At 40.2% G+C, this 20,102-nt stretch overlaps 1 protein-coding gene across 6 annotated transcripts in view; it reads left to right on the forward strand.

Annotated features, from left to right (window-relative positions):
- The first annotated feature begins 8,732 nt into the window (after window positions 1-8,732).
- The window catches only part of EPN2 (epsin 2), a 104,955-nt gene continuing 93,585 nt past the window's right edge, over window positions 8,733-20,102 (forward strand). For 2 of the 6 annotated variants that reach the window (XM_069085197.1, XM_069085202.1), the window contains exon 1: window positions 9,832-10,064. The gene's annotated coding sequence lies outside the window, so the exon portion shown is untranslated. Of the gene's footprint in view, window positions 8,874-8,954; window positions 9,101-9,349; window positions 9,462-9,831; window positions 10,065-10,093; window positions 10,212-20,102 lie in introns of those variants that run through there. The other 4 variants (XM_069085199.1, XM_069085200.1, XM_069085198.1 and 1 more) reach the window with 4 other exon arrangements.

A 20,102-nucleotide genomic window follows, 5' to 3' on the forward strand; every position in this document is an offset into this window, starting at 1 on the left:
TCAAGTCATAGTTTCTGATAGCACTAAAGAGAGTGATTTATAGCAAAAAGCTCAAAAATGATCAGTGCAATTAGAAAAACTGTCTTTGTGAGAGTACCATAATTTAATAAAGAATTGAATTGTACTGGTAGGTCCAAATGGTGGCCATCTCAGCTTGGAGCCAGGCACTCACAGATTGGTTTCAGTCCTGGTAGATCCCAGGCCTAAAGAAAGAAGTTTGTTTGTTTGTTTGAAACCCTCTGGCTCTTTACACTCTTGTCTCTGAGCCCTGGAAAAAAATTATTTAAAGTTTAGGTTTTAACCTTGAAAAACTTTAGAACTACAATTAATGCCATAATGAACTATGAGTTCAGTAGACTCACAGTAAATATGAATAAAGCCAAACCTGCCAGAGACGTGACAGACTTAAAATCCAAAATGAAGCATATATTTTTGGACACAGCCAATTTCTGGACTATGTGTGTTTGCTGTGAGGGTTTTATTTTTTAGTTTTTTAATTGTTTAGTGGGGAAAGGAAGACAGGAGGGACAGATAACAAAACAAATAATTTTAGGTTTTGCTTATTGTCTAGGGATTCCCTAAAAAGGGGTAAATAAAAAGGTACTCAGCTGCAGGGCATCTACTTATTTCCTTTACACACAAAAGAAATGTGAAACACAAAAGATTCACAAGTATGTATTGAAAGAAGAGTTTAAACAAGAAGCAATAACTTATAACTTATACTCTCTCAGGAGCTGAGTATCTAAACAGCAGAACACAAAAAAGTTTGCAGGCGGAGCATCATTTCACATTTTATTCAATTAATAAGCATTTAAGTGCCTATACTACAGTCACTGTGCTAAGTACTGGGGATACAAAGAGGCAAAAGACAGTTCCTGCCTTCAAGGAGCACACAATCTAACAGGAGAGTCAAGAAAAAAACAAAAAAAGTACCAAAAAACTGTCTATGGGATTAATAGGAAATAACAGAGGGAAGGTCCTAGAATTAAGAGGGATTGGGAAAGACTTCCTATAGATCAGAGGTCCCCAAACTTATTTGGTATACTGTCCCCTTAAAATAAATAGGTCGGCACCCCTCTGGAAATCTACTTTCTTTAACCCTTTAGCTTTTTTTTTTAAATTTTCATCATTTCAAAAAATATAAAATATATATATTTTAAATGCTAAATCTTAAATTTAATAATTTATTGTAAATCTGCAGGCTTTTTCCTTGCATTGAAATTCTGATGATACAATGACTGTACAATATCATATTGTAAACAAGTTATTACTTACATGTATTCCTGCCAACACATGCTGAATTTCCTGACAATTCAAGACACACTCTCCTGCCAACACTTGCTTGTTAAGACCTGTCGGTGGACTTGACCACTAATAGGTTATAACTTGAATTTTTTGTGTTTATTTGGAAAATAATGTAATCACTATGACTTTAACTCTGTATAAGACTGAGATCTGAACATTCGAGGTTAAGTCCCCATTTTCTATCAGCAGCTCTCTGTGATTTCAGCTCCACAGAACATCATACTTCCTGGTTCCCTAGCTCCCTACCTTCATCCCCTTGCCATCTTTGTGTATTATATTCCCATTAGATTATAAACTTCTTGAGGGTAGAGATTGTCTTTTTTTTGCATTCCTCTCTTCTCCTCTTCATAGAGGCACATTGCCTGGCATATGGTAGACTCTTAATAAATATTTATTTAATTGAACTGAATTTTACCCAGAAATCCAGTTGTTACCAGCACACCACCAGATACATCTATTCCTTCCTTTAGGAAAACCCAAAATAGCCTATGAAAATTCAGATTTAAAAAAGACAAATTAAGGGGTGGTGGCTTTATTAAAGTTATCCTTAGTTTTATAAAAGTAATCACTGTGACATTCCTATAAGAAGTAACTTCCTTAGCACATTTAAAATGGGATTAATTTGAAAATAATTTGATTTTGCAAAGTGAAGTGAGCAGAATCAGGAGAACATTGTACCGGGTGACAGCAACATTGAAGGATGATCAACTATGAATGACTTAGCTATTCTCGGTAGTACAATGATCCAAGAAAATTCCAAAGGACTCATGATGAAAAATGCTATCCACATCCACAGAAAGAACTGGAGTCTGAATGCAGATTGAAGCATGCTATTTTCATTTTTTTTTCTTTTAGCCTGTTTCTTCTTTCATAGCATGACTAATAGGGAAATGTGTTTTACATGATTGCACATATATAACCTATATAAAATTGCTTATCCTCTTAGGGAGGGTGAAGATGAAGAAGGGAGAGAGAAAAATTTAGAACTCCAATTTTAAAAAATAGTTAAAATTTGTCTTTACATGTAGTTGGAAAAGATAAAATACCACTAAAAATAATTTGATTTGGGGTGGCTGGCATAGTGAATAGAGCACCGGCCCTGGAGTTAGAAGGACCTCAGACATTTAACACTTACTAGCCATGTGACCTTGGGCAAGTCACTTAATCCCAATTGCCCTGCCTTCTTCCCTCCAAAAAAAAAAATTTGATTTGTATCTGCTTCAGGAATACTGTTTTTATTGTATTATCACTATTTCTAGTGATCATTTCATACTTTTAAGTAGGAATTTGATTCTGACATGAATGGGGGATGGGGAAATGGTTTGGCTTATTTGCTGTATTCAAAATGATAGATAGACCAGGAAGGAATAGAAATTATATATAAGATTAGAAGCTAAATGTTAACACATGAATACTTCTTGGAGCTATGATTTCATTGGTGTCAGTACTCTCCCCACTAATGCAGAGCCCTTTTCTATCTGTCTTAATGAATTGCTATTTCTAATTCATCACCCTGTAGCCCAACATGGTGATTCATGAATCAGTTGGTCCTCCCTCAGGTGGCACATGTGTAGCACCTAATAAAGTCACATACAGCCCTTTTTCTGTTTGATAGAACCTGTCAGAGCTCATGCTCTTCTTTCATAGCTTTTGAGAACCTTGGGTTGTCTTTCTGCTACCAGTGTTTCCCCAATAATAAGACACTGTCTTTTTATTTTTTGGGGAAAGAAAAACACCAGAGGGCTTATTTTCAGGGGAGGGCTTATGTTGTCCTGCCTCAGCTCTCCTCCGCGGCACTGCTCTCAATGGCGCCAGCAAGCAAATCACTGGGGAAGAACAGGATGACGCGCTCACTGCTGCAGCTCTGATTGGATGCAGCTCGGAGCGCGGCATGCGTTTCACCCGGGGGGGGGGGACGGTGCATACAGAGGGTACTGTAATGTAGCGTGTAGCGCAGGGGATCACCTTCACTACAGTAGCAATCTCAATAGGGCTTATTTTCGGGGGAGGGCTTATTTTAGAGGAATCTTACACAGTAAGGGGAGGGCTTATTTTTGGGATAGGTCTTATTATCGGGGAAACACTGTATGATGGTGAGCTATCAGAGGAAAACTTTAGAGAAGATGTTTAAGTGAATTTTAAATGTTTTTACATTTAATGAATAATGCCCCTGGGAAAAAGTTTTAAAAGCTTAGGATAACTGAGACACCATTTATAGGATATTTTGAATTCCTTCAGAAAGTACTATGGTAAATACCAATTATAATTATTAGTTTATTAATCAAGTCAATACTATAACTACAAAAGCCTGAGGGTGTTAAAAAGTTACCAGGAGCTATTTGGAAATGGAATTAATGACCTTTGACCCTAGCGTTTTCTCTGTCTCTAAATCAGTGGTTCTTAACTTGCCTTTCAAGGTTGTCTTAAGGGATCCATAGGTAGGTTTCAGGGGTTCCATTAACATGAATAGTAAAAATATCTCTTTATCTTCATTAACCTCTAACTGAAATTTAGCATCTATTCCAATTACTTAAAAAATGGTCTTCTGAGGTGTATAGACTTCACCAGACTGACAAAGGAGTTCATCAAATCAAAAGTTTAAGAATCTCTGCTCTAAAGGAAGTTCTTCATTTGATGTAGCCTAGAAATTCCTTTTTTCAAACAGTATGGAAAGATTTCCCAATATTATCTCACTTATATGATATTACCACATCTGTGACAAGTGACACTATCATTTAATAAATTGGTAAATTGAAATTGAATGACTTAACCCAATGCTACCATGTGCTACAATAGAAAACTCTTTTTTTTCCCGTCTTCTTTGGAGGGCAATTGCGGTTAAGTGACTTGCCCAAAGTCACACAGCTAGTAAGTGTGTTAAGTGTCTGAGGCCTGATTTGAACCCAGGTCCTCCTGACTCCAGTGCCAGTGCTCTATTCACCGAGCCACCTAGCTGCCCCTCTCTCACATTTCTACAGTCACTTTTACCCTTCCAATCCAATCAGAAGCAGAACTTAGAGAACGGGAGCCATAAGAAGTTATAATAGCACCCGCATATGGGGCTTCATGGCTTCTTTTTCTACCTTGTATCAGTTCAGATGAATTGGGAAAAATTATCACTTGGTCTGGACATAACAGTAACTATCTGAGCCACAAATATTTGATTGGATAAAAAAAAATTTGGCCTTTCTAGGTTAAAATTGGACAGCAGGAAAATAGCTTCCCCATTTCAGCAAAATGGTCAGGTAAGAGCTTATGCCTGGGCTCATGTATGGTCTCCCCCCCACAAACTTTTCTACCCTTCCAACCAACATAACCTTTTCATTTTCTTTAAGACTCAATTCCATGAACAAATAGCATTTTTAGATACAAAGAAAAAAGAGGAAGTCAGCATAATGGATTTATTAATCATTGAAAAAGTCTGAAAATACATGCATCATACACACTTGTGAACTTTTCACTTCTTCAAGGGAGAGGGGTGGGAATGTCTTGTCATCTCTCTTCTGATTGATTTTCTTTATAATTTTCCAACATTCACTTTTTATTTTAATGAGTATGTCTTTGTTCTTTCTTTTTGCATTGTTGTGGTCACTGTATGTATAGTTTTCTTGGCTCTCACTCTGCACCAGTTCATGTAGATGAAATAGGCCTATTTTAGAATAGAACCCCTAGGGTTTCCAGAGTGGAGATATAAAGAGCTTGAGAGTTCAAGAAAGAGCCTGATTCTTATCTCTAGTGGGCTGGGATCTCCCAAGAATGAACCTGGTTTATGCATGAGGATGTCTAGAATTGATAAGGCACCTTATTAAGAGAGTGAAGATGTGAGTGCCCCAGCATCAGTCTTTGTTACACACATGATAAAGAAGAATGACATAGAAAAAAGGGAGGTAAATTAAATGCTTCATTTGCTGCCTTAGATTTCTAGTGTTTTATGTATTTGACAACATTCTTATAATGTGCAAACTGCTCCTCAGAAGTTAGTTTAAGAGGGGACTGGCCAGGGGGACCTTAGTTCTTATGAACATGCACAATATTCTCTGCATGATGTAAGCCTTCATGTGAAGCAGGTAAAGGTCTTCTGTGGATGTTTCTTGTCCATTTATTATGTGGCAAAGAGGGCCTTTTGATTGGTCGTGGTGGTAGGTCCAATGACTACCAAGGTTCCACACACTTTCCCTTAACCTGCACTAGGAAAAAGGGACAAAGCTAAGACTTGATTGTCTCAGGAGTGGAGCAAAGCTCAAGCTGTGCCTCTATTGATCCCACTTCTCAATGGCCTCTGACTGTGTTTACTTGGCTTCCTGGTCACCTATGGGAATAAAAGCTCCTTTCCTCCTCCCACCCCTCCCCAACGATGAAACCTTTCTGATTTGGTGTAGGTCTGAAAACCAAGAGACTAACCACAACTTCCCTGTAGAATATATGGACATGGGGGAGGGGGCCACATCTGTACTTGATGAGTGCTACGGTGTCCTTACATATCATTGTTACATTAGGTCTAAGTAAACCTCCTTTTGTTAACCATTCAATGACTTATGAATGCCTCCTTGCATCCTAACATTGAAACAACTAACATGGTACTGGGGTCAGATGTATGTAACAACTGAGTACTCCTAACTGAGCTGGAACTGAGTGTGCACACAAAAAGGCACTGACCAACTAAATGGACCTCTTTCTGCTGTGGTGGCAAGAGCTGTGGGCCCTCTCTCACCCAGGTTGTGGCACATAAACATGTGGCTCTTTTGTTACTTCTATCTCTATTAGGTCTATTTTTTCTAGCTCTTATGTGATATACTACCATAGATACCTTTGATCTTGTTAGCTTTGAAAGGTCAGAAGAGTGAGCCTCTAGAAAGAGATCCAGAAAGAAAAAAGAAAAAGAAATTTATGGGGCGGCTAGGTGGCACAGTGAATAGACCACCGGCCCTGGAGTCAGGAGAACCTAAGTTCAAATCTGGCCTCAGACACTTGACACAGTTACTATCCGTGTGACCTTGGGCAAGTCACTTAACCCCAACTGCCCTGCCCTCCCCACTCCATAAAGAAAAAAAAAGAAGAGATCCAGGAACACTACCAATTTTTCAGGCAAGCTAACCCTAGTGAAGAGCACAACTGAGGAATGACTTGAAGGCTCTAGCCCAGGAAGTGGATTGATGTCATGCCTGAAGGTGTTTGGCAAGTAAAGGAGTGACTTTAAATATTTAGAAGTAAACTTGGTGGAATCAATGCTTTGTAGTGAGACTGAGGTGATATAGTGGGAAAATATGTCCTTGTTTCACGAGGAGGTATTGGTAACTTCTGCTCTCACTGTATCTTCTCAGTTAATGTCTAGATTAAAGCTAATTGATGATAACATTAAATGATATTGCAGCACTAATCAATGGACCTGATGATGTTGAGAAGGTATTAATTGGCCCTGGTAACTGATGTTAGAAATAACACACTAGAATGGGGGCTCAACCTGATAGTATTAAGTTATCCCTACAACCCTGAGGGGGGAAGATGTAGCCAGTCTTCTAGACAACCAACTCAAAAGCGTGCATGTGAGTTGGGATAAGGACAGCCAGATTTGACATGGATTACATTCAGATGTTTAAGACAAGTACACATACCTTCAGACTGCTGACGTTCTTATTACAGGTTGTTTTTAGAACATTCAAAGGCACTTGTCTACCAGCTCAGAGTTAATTTCCCACAAAATGGCAATTTCCAGCCCAGAGTCTTACGGCAACATTATGAAATGCAGAGCCCTCATCACGCAATCTCACTTCTGGCTTAAAATTTTTCAGTGGCTCTTTATTCATTGGATTTCATGAGGTTTTGGAATTGAAAGCCTTTCCCTTAACATCATCTTCAGCCTACCTTTCCAGCCCTACCTTCCCTCTAATTCCCTTAAACCCTTCTCCTCAACTTTAAAGTAAGGATACCTGCATCTGTAAGGTTCATATGAGATATAATGTATGTAAAATGCTTTGAAAACCTTAACATGCTATATAAATGTGAATTATGATTTTGACTTAATTATCTGTCTGTAATGCTCCATCTCTCTACTTCTCTACTTTTGTAATCCTACCCATCCTCCAAGGCCTATTCTTTCCAGGAGGACTTCCTTGACCCACTGCCAAAAGCGATTTATTTTTTTTGTTTCTCCTAACAGTCTGTAACTTCTGATGGTGTTTAACATAACCTATTTTGAACTACAATTATTTTCACATAGCTTTTCTTCCTGTACCCCACTTCATTGTAAACTCCTTCAAAGCAGGGACTTATCTCTCTTTGTATCCTACCCAGCTGAACATAGTGCCTTGTACGTAGAAGTGGGCTGTATTTGTTGAAAGAATTAATGCACTTAACTGAAGCTTATTCTAACTACCTTGATCCAACAGTATCATTTTGTTCCCTTAGTTTCCAGGCTCTTTATTATCTCTTTGGGTTCCTAGAATTTCCTGCCTATTATCTTCACAATTAATTTGCAGACTTGTTGAAGGCAGGTAATACATCACAATATTTCTCTGTACCCTCCTCAGCCTTAACTCACTGCATGTACATTAGGTATGTACTACATGTAGTACCTGTGTAGGTTCTCTGGGGATGTTAATTGACAGCATTACTAGGGAGTATAGAAACTATTTGTTGTCACGTCGTTCTCTTTGTAACCCCATTTGGGCTTTTCTTGGTAAAGGGTGGTTTACCATTTTCTTTTCCAGCTCATTTTACAGATGAGGAACTAAGACAAATAGAGTTAAGTGGCTTGCCCAGGGTCAAACAGCTAGTAAGTGTTTAAGGCCAGATTTGCAGGAAGGAAGTTGAATCTTCCTGACTCCGGGTCAGGTACTCTACTCTACCTAGCTGCCTCATAGAAAATACAGATAAGACCCAAATCTTGCTGTCTAAGACTGCCAAGGTGGAGGCTGACAGGCATATGTGATCTACCTGAGAAAGGGTGCTTTCATCTTTGAGAGGCAGTGTGATGTAGAAGACAGAACTAGAATCAGGAATAGCCAGGTTCCTAGCTTGATCCAGATACCTAGCTAGGCAACACCTTGGGTAAATAACCACTCAGTTTCTTCATCTACTTAATGGAGATCATAATAGCACCCCACGAGATTGTTGTTAGGGTCAAGTGAGATGATATATGTAGGGCACCATATAAAGTCGATCGGATTCTCTTCATCACTATGAAATATTAACCTTGGGTTTTGGGGGTGGAGAACAAATAGAAATGGCTCTTAGGCATTGTGGGTAAAAAGTTGGGAAGTAAAAGGATAGAGAAGGGAGAGAGGTCCTTTTACCCCTTTATCTACCAGGATAAGGACAGCTCCTGACAGGTTTCCCCAATTGGCCCAGCCCTTACAGACCTATCCTTCCTCATTTGGACACTTTGTGCGGAGCACCTGGCATCACTTGACACTTGCTACCTTGTATTCCTATTTATCTTTGAGTACTTGCCTAATCAACGTGCCTCTGCATCCCACGCCTTAATACCACAAAGTCTGGTGAAATCAAAGCTTCTCAAAGGCAGACACTCCGCGTTTAGGGGCGTCTGTGTCCCTGGTGCTTAGCATTCCGTAAGTACTTAATTAACGAATTCTCCACGAAGAGCAGACTCCCAATCAAGCTCGCAGCTGATGTGGGTCTTAGACTCAGAGCCTCTCGGGGCCTGAGACGGAATAATCCAAGCTCGTTTTAAAGACGAGGAAACTGAGGCCGGAGTAAGTTGAGTGCCAGGAGCTCTGTCCCAGGGGCCAGACCGACTCCGGAGTTAGCGTCTCCTTCCTCTGATAAGGAAAGCTTGGTCAGTCCGGGGCCGCGGATGAAATGCAATGGGGGGAAAGGCCACGGGCGATGTTGCTACGACCCGGTCCTAGGGGACACGCAGGTTGGACGGAGGGGGTGGATTCCTGGCGGTGCCTGGGACTTGTGTCCGGACCTGTGGGAGCTGGGGGTGGGAGAAGGGTGCTTCCCCTTTGGGGCCGTGCCTCAGTTTCCCAGTCAATGAAATGGGCGTGGTGCGTGGGAACCAAGCCAGAAAGGAGCACCCATCAGTCCCGGGGAGCGAGGCACGACCTCGGGGAAAAGGGGTGGTGACTGCCCTGGGCGGAGGACAGCAGCTGCGCCCCAGCCGCGAAGAAGCCAAATCGTGGGAGGAGACTGAGGCGAGCGGGGCAGGGAGCTGGGGGCTGAGGCTGGGGGTGGGGGGGGGGTCCTCTTTTTCCTCAGACGTCAGTGTGTCTGGGTGTCAGCTCCTGATCCACGCCCCCCGCCCCGGCCAGGAAGCTGGGGCTTGGGGAATGCTCTGGACAGGAGAGAGGCGGGGCTCCCGTGCACTAGGCGCCCCCCGCCGCCCGCGAAGAGGGGGGGAGAGGGGTCGGACCGAAGCGGTTGGGGTTAGGGGACCCAGGGGCGGGGGGAAGGGAGCGCGTCCTCGCGCAGGCGCGCGCACGCTGCGGCGCGCGAATCCGCTCGACTCGCTTTGCTCGAGGGGGCGGGTGGGGAGCGGGGGAGGAGGGGGGAGGGGGTGCGGAACGCACGGATGCGCGCACGCAAGCAGGCGCGCCCCCTCCCGGCCGCCATGTTGGATGGTGTGTGGGTGTCAAACCCAGGCAGACGCGGTGCCTTCGAGCGAGCTGGGCGGGTGGCCCCCCACTAGGCTCCGGCTGCCTCCCTTCGTCCCCTCCTCCCCCTGCGCCCTGTACTTGAGGGCCCCTGGGCTTCCGGCGCGGGGGGGGACCGGAGGAGGAGGAGAAGAGAAGAAGAAGGTGAGCTTTGGGCGGCGATGGAGGAGGGGGAGGCGGGGAGGTTTTCGGCGCTCTCCTTCAGGGAGCGGCGCGGGAGCCGAGCCTCGGAGCGGGTGCTTGGCGGCCGGCGGGGGCCGGGGCTCGAGGAGCCATCAACGCCCGCTGAGGGTGAGGAAGAGGGGGCAGCCCGGCAGGCCCGAGCCCCTCCCCCCACGCGGGGCGACGGGGGTGGCGTGGGAGGGGTGCCCCTTCCTCCGGCATCCCCTCTTGTCTCCTGGTTGCTGCCCCCGCGGCCGCTTCCCCGGCCCTGACCCCTCCCCGAGCTGAGAGTCACCCTCGACTCCGGGGCTGAGGCTGCCTTTTGTTCCTTGTGTGGGTGTGAGAGCGAGCTTGGTCGGGGGTCCCAGACCGGCTGCCCGGGGGTGGGTTGTGAGCGCTGCACACCCGCCTTCGGCTTAATCATCCCTTGGTCGACCCATTCCGCCTTCCCTCCCCCCCCCACGCCCCCCAAGTAACCCCGGGGCGTTGTGTTTTCCTTCCCATTTTGGCAGATCAACCACAGTTGCCTTCAGATCATGGCAGCCCAGGCTAAGGTGAGCTAAGACTATTTAAGAAGCCTGGCTGGTCAGTCTGCTGTAGAGTAAAAGAGGTGCCAACAGGTTTTTTTTTTTTCTAAATCTCTTTTTTTTGGGTTGTTCCCTGCCCAAAGTTTTTCTGTATGAGACTTTTGCGTCTCTATGGCTCTCTAAGCAGATTCTTCCTCATCCAGACGTTGAAAGCTATAGCCACATGGTAGACTTTCGAATTGCTATCTTATACTAATTGTTTTAGTGCTTCAAGATCAAATGATATAAAATGTAGAGTTTTGCAAACCTTAAAAACGCTATGTAAATGTTAGGTATGATTACTGGGAGTGTGTTTTCTGCGTACGTTTTATATGAAATTCTTGTTCTGGGAATGGTTACCCAGGTGTCTTTAGCACTTGCACTAAAAGTGCGTAGGAAAAGGTGGTTTTCATCTATTCACAGATCTAAACAGGCAAAGGGTGAAAACTGTTGGTTAAATGAGAGTTGGGCTTTTGGTCCTGGTGAGAGGGAGATTAAGTTTATACAATCTCAGCTTTCCCATTTACCACCAGATAACGGAAGTTATTCAGAAACTATCACAGTGATAAACGGGATCTAAATCATTTGGAAAATTTCAGAATTTTTTTGGTTTCTATTGGTAATTTAAGTTTTCATCTGTGTTTGACTGAACGTTGATCCGGTTTAAATATTGTGTCTTAAATTTCTATAAACTCTTACTCTTCCAAGAGAATCTGATGATAAAATGCGAACCACTGTATGCAGTAACTTGCTGTTAAGGGAGTTTGTCACAGATGTCATGAATTGAATCTACTGGGTAAATTTCTCGGTAGAGTTTGGTAGAGAGTTGTTTTGCTCTTAAAGTTTTAATTTTCTGTTCCATTGGCAAAGATTTTTGAAGTGCCTACTATCTACAAAGCCAAGTATCTTTTTTGTAAGTATCTTGGGGTGAATTTAGTTAGGCCCAGCCACTTGAAGTGATATTAGTTAGGCCCAACCACTTGAAGTATTAGAACATAAAACATTTAAAACTCTAAAATATTTTAAGATCTGACCTCATTTAACTAAATCTGAAAAATGTTTCCTTTGTAGAAATGTATTTACTTTTTATGTAATTGTCTTCTGTGTCAAATCAAGCATTTATTTAGTGTTATGACTTCATTAATATAATGATAAATAGTTTTTAAATTTTTTTCACTTGATTATTAAACACTTTGCTTTTCTGACATTAAATGAAGTATTTGTAACATTTCATAAGGGGAAGTATAAATTTCAACTACATGAAAGCTGTATCCATTTTATTGTTCTTGGGGTGAAGGGAGTGGGAAGATCTGCACCTGTGGATAGTTTACCTCACGATATAGTGGACAGAGAACTGGGATTATCTCTATGAGATCAAATTATTTAACCTCTGGGCCTCAGTCTCTCTGTAAAGTAAAGGACTAAACTAGTGTACTAGCACCTTCCGTCTCCAAATCTGTGATCTTGTGATCTTTTGATTTCATTTAGCATAGGGAATTGTCTTCACCCATGAAAAATAAAGATCCAAAACTTCTCTGTAATTTAGCTTTGGAGTGTTGCTTAGGGCAAATGACTTGTCCTTGTCACCAGGCTATTAAGTGTTAAAGGCTGCCTTGCAGGTTTCTGAAGGCAGCTTAGAGTAATAAAATCTTACAATTTTAGACCTGGGAGACATCTGAGAGTTTTTCTAGTTTATTTCCTTCATTTTATAGATGAGGATCACATAGATGGAGACAGTGCTGGAACTAATGCCCAGGCTTGGTGACCCCACTGTCTTTGCTTTATACCATAGTATTCTTCAGGTGTAGAATTTTAAATTCCAAAACATAATCTGTTTCACTGTTCATATTCTTCCAGCTATATGGATAAAACATTTCTGAGAACTTTAACCTGAGGCTATGACCAGGAAATATATTTTATCATATTTGCATTGTTTCATATAAGTTTAGAGCTACTATACTGAACATAGTTTACAATTTTTTGGATAGAATCTATTTTGCTTCTGTTAGATGCTATACTATTATTATTATTTTTTAAGCAATTGGGGTTAAGTAACTTGCTCAAGGTTACACGGCCAGTTATTATCTCTGGGTGTGGTGCTGAGTACCTGAGCCCGGATTTGATCCAGGTCATCCTGACACTGGAGCCGGTGCTCTTACTCGCTGAGCCACCTGGCCGCCCGATGCTATATTATTTTAAAATGGATAAATTTTCAAATAAATTCTGTAGTTTCTTTTGTCATTTTCCCCATGTTGTTGTTCAGTTGTGTCCGATTCTTTGTGACCCTGTGCACCATATTGCTCAAGGGGTTTTCTTGGAGAAGATATTAATAAGTGGTTTGCCATTTCCTTTTCCAGTGAATTAAGGCAGAGATTAAGTGACTTGCCCTGGGTCACATAGCTAGTAAGGCTATTGGAACTCAGGTTTCCTGACTCTAGGCCTAGTGCTCTATCCACTGAGCCACTTTACTGCCTCATATCCCCCACAGCTGAAAATATAAAGTTGGTTGAGAAGGAATAATTGAAATTAAGTAAACCAGCACGGGCTCTTATGGTTTATGGATTTGATTAATCATATACATTTAATAATATGTTAACTATTAGCCTTTTAATGCATCACTTTTAAAAGGCTGAATTTTTCTTGAATATATTGAAGAAACCGTAGTGGTATCCTAATGATAGGATAGGCTTTTGACTTTAAAACTTGACATAAGGAATTACTAAAAATTTGTTTAAAACTTGGAGGATTATAACTCAAAATATGTCGGAAATGAATGATGTAAATCAGAAGTTAATAAAGCATTTGAAAAAAAAATTTTAAAAAACTTGGAGGAATTGTTCAAGTGGATCATAGATTTAGAAATGAAAGTGATCTTAGAGGCGTTGTAGGTCCAACCCTTTAATTTTACCGATGAGAAAATTGAGGGTTAAGTAATGTGTCCAAGATCACACAGATACTGCCAGAAGCAAAATTAGAACCCAAATCAGGGCCTTGGATTCTAAACCAAGCCCTTTCACCCCTGTAATGAACAATCTAGATTTCAGTGGGAATAGTCATGCTTGTCTAGAAGTTTAGGATCATAAATTGTGAATTCGATGGCCAGAATTAAATGGGTCCCTGGCAGCTGACAAGCAAATGAGACTGAGGAGCAGTCAGCTTAATATTGAAAAGGTTTCTAGTTTATTTTAAAAATCATTTTGAGGAGATACAGCATGGTGCAGTAGATAAAGAGCAGCAGACTGCAGAGTTAAAAAAAAAAAAAGATCTAGGTTCAAGTGTTAACTCTGGGCACATACCTTGTTCCTTGTGCCACCCAGGGCAAGTCACAACCTCTAGAGTCCTCCATAAGATAGCAAATTACACAACAATGGCTGATCTGAATTTATGAAAGGAGTTTTCTCCTTGGAAACTCCCTATACCAATTTCACACTAATGATAAAAAAAGCCTAAAGCTCTTGGGATTTAGTTGTAGAAATTCTAGTAGTGTTTAAGCCTCTTTCAGTCCAGACCTGTACCAGTGCTGAAATGCAAACAACTTTGCCTTTTCTCAGGGATTTATTCAAAACAATATTAACTACTACTGGTTTTTGTATAGCACTTTACATATTTGTTTACATTTTTTACAAATTTACAAATTTTACAAATAACTCATTTGATTTTCACAACTCTATAAAAGTAGTTGTTATCCCCATTTTATAGATCAGTAAACTAAGGCTGAGAGTGGTTAAAGACTTAATCTGGTTCACTTAACTAATAAGTGTTGTAAGCAGGATTTAAACTCAGACACTTCTAACGCAGAGTGTACTCAGAGGTCTATTTGCTATGGTGCCTAACAGTCAAACAAGTATGGGGGATTTTTTTGTTACCTATAAAAAATTTCATAGCTCTGTTTGTCCTAGCTTGTTACGTGAGGCTGCTGCTAGGTGGTGAAGTGAAGAGAGCGTCAGGCCTGGAGTCAAGAAGACCTGAATTCAAATTTGACCTTTGATGGGTGACCCTGGGCACAGCAACCTCTGTTTGCCAGTTTTCCTTATCTATAAATTGGGAGTGATAATAGCATCTGTCTCCCAAGGTTATTATGAGAATCAAATGAGATAATTGTAAAATGTTTTGCACAATGCTGCACATAATAAGCACTGTATAAATGTTAGCTATCAGTATTAATGCAGGGAAGGGTGTGTAATATTGAAGAATGTTGTCTTAAAATGTTCTAGAGAACTACAATTTATATAGGGTTTTAAGATTTGTAAAGCACTTTATATATAATCTCATTTGAGTCTCAAAAAAAGGAAAAATCCTGTGATGTAGGTGCCTATTATTCCCATTTTACAGATGAGGGATCTGAGGATAGGAAAGATTGACTTACGGTCTCACAGCTAAGTAACTTTTTGAGGCAGAATTTGAACTCAGGTCTTCCTTATTCTAAGTAAAACACTCCACTGGGCTGCCTAGCAGCCTACACTATTCAAGGAATGGATTATATGTATGGCTTTTATAAATGATTCCTTTTGAAATTGCACTAATGATAAATATAAGGGCAAAATCAGCTTCATCCTGAGAGGTTATTGATTATAGTGAATGCTCTTTGCTTAAAACTGTAATTAAACTGTAGTTGCTTTTGAGTAAAGGTTTCTTCTCTTCGTCTACCAAAACAAACATTACAGTGATGAGTATGGCATAGTGAAAATATAATGATTAAAGGGCCCTAATTACTGCTCTGAAGTTGATCAACAAATTCAAGAATGAAATTTGGTTTCACAAAGGGAATTTTGCTTTGGTATTTTCTGATTATAATTTTGACTGGTCACAAGTATCAAGGTTTGTTGGGTTTTTAAAAATCTGATTTAGTGAAAAAAATTGTAGGAAGCCTATGCCCTTTAAAGATGGCCGTAAATGCAAGAGTGTGTTGAAAATCCAAGTTTGTGGTTCTCACAAAGATGGACATAAAGTAATTTTGTAAATCGAAAAGCAAATTTTTAAGGTATTTTTTAATTTTTTGGAATTCTTATTTGAACTACATTCCTTAATCAGCATTAGAGTGGAATCTAATAAATTAAAAACAATTCCTTTTAAAACTTGTACTGATGCTTTTCTTGGAGCAAGTAATTTATGCTGTGCAGTAAAGATCTCTACTGTGGAGGCTTGAGGAAAATGTATGGCAATTAGTACATTATGGAGGTAATCGTAGGAGCTCTTCATTCTCTTTTAGTCTAGATTGACATCATTTTTGGTGGTAAATGTTTGTTACTATGCATGCTGTAGATAAAGACTTGAGGTAACATGCATGAAGTGAATTATCAACAAGTGAGTGGTAGAAAGTTTTTGCATAGTTTTAAAATAGTGTACTTATTATTGCATAAATAATTCTTTAAGGGCAGATATGTGCTTTTCTTTGCACTCTAGAAGTTATGGTATATAATGCCCACTTTTTAAAGGTTAAATCTTGAATGCTATTGTAGCTATTTATCAAATTAATGCTAAAATTAGGCGTTTTTGCTTCAGTGGGAAATGAAGAAAATGCTGAATATGTGAATTGAAATATTATTTTATCTAGTCTTACAAAATAATTAAAAGTAATTGGGATGTGACCACCTTTACATACATTGAAAGTTGCTTAAATAATGATAAACAACAGTCCTTTAATACCTACCATTATGCTGTAGCTATAGCCACCAGGGTTTTATAATTGTAATTTTATAACCTCTTCAAAAACTCAGAGGAGAATAAATACATGATAGTAAGAAAGGGGTTAAACATTAAGTGAAGGAGCTATAATAGGGAGTAGAAATTGACTAATAAAGCTAAATCCAACTTTTTTAGGCATCAGGTATTTGATTGAGTACCTATTAATAATGTTCCCCTTATGTGCTGATTTCATAATAGAAGACCAAGATAATGGTTTCTACCCTCAAAAAAAAACCGTATTCTCTAGTTGAAGAGACAAAAAACTCACCCTCTCTCTTTATACAGACTGTGTTCCAAACCTCTTCTCAAATCACCTAGCCAAGGGTGGGGAACCTGTAGCCTCAAGGCCACATGTGGCCTTCTAGATTCTTGAATGTGGTCTTTTGACTGAGTCCCAAGTTTTACAGAAATCCTTTTATTAATTTATTGTTTATTTTTAATTTAATAATTGTTTAATAATTAGTCGGTCAGGAATAATGTAATGGGGACCAGTTCTCTCTTCTTATCATACCTGATTAATTGGGTAGAGATTATCTGTCTTTACTTTCCTCCCTAATTCTACATCTCCAATTCCTTGAACATCTTTTATTTTCTCCTTTTTTCTGTTCTAAGTAGAGGTGAACTTTCTTCTTGTCCAGGCTAACCCTTTGTTTGTGCTTATTAATCCCATCCCCTGGAGTTTATTTTATTTACCCTTTTGATCACTTGCTGCACACCTTCCCCCTACCCCTATACCCAAGCTGGTATCTTTCCTGCTGTCTACATCTATATCTCCTGCTTTCTTTAAAAAAACAAAGCCAAACCACTTGATTTGCCTCTTGACATCCTCTCAAGCTACCATCCTATATCTCTCGTCCCTTTTGAAACCAAACTTCTAGGAAAGACCTCTCCTAAAGTTTTTTTTAAATTCGAAACTTATGAAACACTAAACATTTCCATATGCAAAGTAGAACAAAAAAAGAGGACTATACACAAAACTACGAATCTCTTTAATATAAAACAAGCTTTTCTGTTTAATTAAAGTAACTATCAAAGTTGTCTTGCTTGTCTTTTCATATTCATTTGACTAAAATGCTTCAGTGAACCTCTTTTATTTCTTTTGGCTATTCTTTTGTTAGCCTCCACTTTTCCCTTACCCTCAAATCTTTTTTTTTTTTAACCCCTTTCATTCTGTCCCTAGCACTAGATTGAAACTACTTTCTTTAAGGTTACCAACAGCTAGTTCTCTTAATTGTTAAATCTCTCAGCTTTTTCTCAGTCCTTATCTTTCTTGACCTGAAAGCATTTGACTTTAACTCCTTCTGGAAACACTCTTGTCCCTGAGTATTATTTATAATGTTATCTCCAGATACTCTTCCTACCTGCTGATTGCATGCTCTGATTTCCTTTGCTAGATCATCTCCTTTGCCCTGCCCTCTATGCCTGGCCATATCCCAGTGGGATTGGGCCCTTTTCTCTTTTATTTTTACAATATCTTGGTAATTACATAAATTCCCCTGGGCTCAGTGATCATATCTGCAGATGACTCACAAATCTATCCATCCAGCCCTTATCTCTTCCCTGAGCTCTAGTCCTAACTCACCAAATGCTTGCTGGATATAACTACTTAGTTGTCTCATTGGGATAGCTAATGGACTGTGAAAACAGCTGCTTTGGGGTAGAGTATGATCTTGGGTTCAGAATGAGGTACAAATTTTCAGACTTGGCTAATGTCTGTGTTAATTTTTTTGTTTGTTTTTAAAGCAATTGGGGTTAAGTAACTTGCTCAAGGTTACATGGCCAGGTGTTTCTGGGTGGGTGCTAAGTATCTGAGCCCGGATTCGATCCTAGGTCATCCTGACTCTGGGGCTAGTGCTGTTACTGTGCTACCTGGCCGCCACCCCCCCCCCCCCCCGTGCATTTATTTTGCTTATATTTGTTATAAGGGAGGTTCTGTTGATGGAGGAGAGTCATTGGAAGTGACAGTAGTGTGAAAGAATAGCAGTAAGATGTTAAAAAAAAAAAAGTTGGATTTTTCAGTTAGCAAAAGAGTTGAGTAAAGGAGTAAAATAATGAAAATGGTGTTTTAGGTCCATCTGGCAACTAAAGAAGAATTTGATTGGAGGGGGAGGGACTAGAGTCATATCAACTAGGATACTGTTGTATTAATTTAAGCATAAGATCATAAAAAGGTCTGCAGTGGAAAAAGTAAGGGGAAGAGTAAAATCCAAAATTGTATTTTAGAGGGAGAAATGATAAAACTTGGTGCTAGATTACATGGTGGGGTAGGAGATGAGGAAGCATTAAAGATGACTTCATAGTTTCCAACCTGGGATACTAGAAGAATGGTGGTATTGCTAACAGGAATGGGGTAATGCTAACAGGAATCCTATTAGAGGATAAAGTTCAACTTGAGAAATGATGAATTTGTGCTAACAGGATACATAGAATTTGGAGGGGTCTTTTGGCAATTGAAAATACAGGACTGTAGTATAAGGTTAAGACTATAGATATAGATTTGGGAGGTTGTATTTGAAGTCATGAATAAACCCATGAAGGCAGAGTGTTGAGAGATGAAGATGGGAGACTGAGCCTTGGCTCCATATACATGGAACCCTAGATTTAGAACTGGAAGGAGCCATGGAAGACATGCCAACACCCTCATTTTATGATGAGAAGGAACTGAGACCCTGAAAGTTTAAGGGACTTATTTACCCAAGGTTATACAGGTAGGAAATAACAGGTCAGGATGGAACCTAAGACCTCTTCCAGTAGTGGGAACAGAAGCCATATTGCAGAAAATTAAGAAAGGAAATGGATGGATGGGAAGTGGAAAGAGGCAGGGCAGACCATGTTTGATAAATTTGGTATTGAAGTAAAGGAAGGAAGTTGGGTGGTAGTTAGAAGGGGGTAACAAGGTCAACCAACTTTTTTTTCTTTTTAAAGATGAGGTCTGAAAAATGTTTGAAGGTAGAAGGGTCAATTGAACGTGATACAAAGAAGAGAGATGATTATGGAATCAAGGTCTATAGAATCAAATAAAGTCAAAAGGGCCCTCAGAGGTCATCCAGTCCAACCAGCACTGGAACAGGAATCTCTCCTATAGACATACACCTGAGAAATAAATCTTTCAAGCTTTTGCTTAAAGATCTTCAGTAAAAGAAAACTCACCTATATACTTAGGCAGCCCATGCCATTTTCTGCCTTAAGGGAAGCTCTTGCTACGGTACTTCTGATTAGTTCTAATTAACAGGAAGTTTTTTTCACACAACTAGCTTAAATTTGCTTCTTTGTAACTTCTACTTTCCTTTGTACTGTCTTCTGGGCTCAAGTAGAAAAAGCTAATATCTTTGCCTCTTGAGGACAAGCTGTTAAGTCTCCTGAAATAATCTTTTCTCTAGGCTAAAAGCCAGTGATCTCGAAGCCTTCACTAATCTGGTTGCTCACCTCAGGAGGTGCTCCAATTTATCAGCCTTTTCTAATTCTCTGGCTCTGGACTATCACCTTCCTAGTTCTAGATACTACGCCTCTCAGAGCAGTCTCAGATTGCATTAGCTTTCTTGTCTGCCCTGACCCGCTGGTCTGACCATGTCATCTCACTTACCTTATCATAAATACTCAATACTTTCCATTTGCCCCTAGGGTAAACCATAGACTCCTCAACTTTTCATTTAAAAGCCTTCACAATTTGGTTTTCTAAACTTCATCCCCTTTACTCCCGTTCATGTATTCTGTGTTCCAGCCAAAATGGCCTACTTACTATTTATTTCTTCCTACTTGCGATTTCAGC

This window comes from Petaurus breviceps, unplaced genomic scaffold (assembly GCF_028583685.1).
Source record: "Petaurus breviceps papuanus isolate PSGF00001 unplaced genomic scaffold, PetGlider_PUasm1.0 175, whole genome shotgun sequence".
In the NCBI taxonomy this organism is placed as follows: domain Eukaryota; kingdom Metazoa; phylum Chordata; class Mammalia; order Diprotodontia; family Petauridae; genus Petaurus; species Petaurus breviceps.